The 1,189-nt window shown below is 51.0% G+C and overlaps 1 pseudogene; it reads right to left on the bottom strand.

Annotated features, from left to right (window-relative positions):
• Positions 1-494: 494 nt before the first annotated feature.
• LOC118664455 lies at positions 495-837 on the bottom strand (annotated as a pseudogene).
• Between the last annotated feature and the right edge of the window lie 352 nt (positions 838-1,189).

The following is a 1,189-nucleotide window of genomic DNA, read 5'->3' as shown; positions in this document are numbered from 1 at the left end:
TCATGCAAATGCTTAAGTAAAAAAAAAAAAGTTACATTGAAAAGAATTTATACTGTGTGGAGAATGGGCACTGGCTACTAAAGCGCTGCCTCAGGACTCACTGAAACAAACCCTCAGAGTTGGATCAGCTCAGAAGAGAAACGTAAAGAACCATGTGAGTAACAGAAATGTATCCAGAAGAGAAACATGTATCTGGGAGGCCAACTACAGTTTGCTGTGATAGGTAACTGACATGCATCATGTAAATCAATGCTTTAAAAAAACACACAAAATGCCCTGGGTAGTTCCTAACTAATATGTAAATCTAATAACTGCAAAAATCTCTTCTCCATCTCAGCGATGGGAGGTTCAGAACCTGATGAACCACGGGAGGGGCACGGGGAGGAGAAACCAAGCTGTTACCATTTTGAAACCAAGTTTCATCTGAAGGGGGTGCAAGCATGAGCTGTCACTTCTTGGAAGAAGAGGGAAAGCCTTTCACGCTGACTTAGGGGCTAGGACCTGGTGTTCCGCTCCATCTCATCCAAGCACTCCCGAACCAGCCCTGTCGTGTGGATGATGCCTCCTTTCAGTCTCTCCATCGCGCTCTTGCTGCCCGCTTACGTGAGTCAGATCTCCTTCCCTGGTCCTCCGATGATGACCAGCAGCTCAGCATATTTGCTCTGGGGCACCTGGCTGTTCTCTGTTCCCTGCGTGTTAGAGATGGTGGTCCTAGTCACTCAGCAGCTGGCGGCACTGGGAAGACGTTGCCATGCTGGTGGAAGGCGGGTGAACGCTCCCAGAGGCCTTGATGGAGGTGGCGGGCATGTGCATGGTCAAGTTGGGTTTGTAAGACATCCCCCCTGCCTCCCGCCTCCCCCTGCGGGCGCAGGCCCCATGAGAGGACATCGGCAGCGGTGGCGGTGAGGCCAGGCGGTGGCGAGGTGGGCCTGGGGTCTGTGTACCTGTCTGTGCACCTGCCCAGCTCCCAGCACTTTTTGTTGTTGACAGCTCGGGCACACTGGCAAATATGGCTGTCCCCTCACCCTGACACTGCCACAGTATCATGATCTTTCAGTTTCTTGATGTTCTGCTTGTGCTGCTCAATTTCTTTCTGCAGACGCCCAATCTCCTTTTTATGATGAGTGATCTCTTCTTCATGTTGTTTCTTCAAGGCTGCCAGCTGTTCTTTAATCCGCTCTGGGAAGTG

Source organism: Myotis myotis, unplaced genomic scaffold (assembly GCF_014108235.1).
Source record: "Myotis myotis isolate mMyoMyo1 unplaced genomic scaffold, mMyoMyo1.p scaffold_m19_p_1, whole genome shotgun sequence".
In the NCBI taxonomy this organism is placed as follows: domain Eukaryota; kingdom Metazoa; phylum Chordata; class Mammalia; order Chiroptera; family Vespertilionidae; genus Myotis; species Myotis myotis.
The sequence above is the reverse complement of the archived record's forward strand: the minus strand, read 5'-3'. Positions and strand labels throughout refer to the sequence as shown.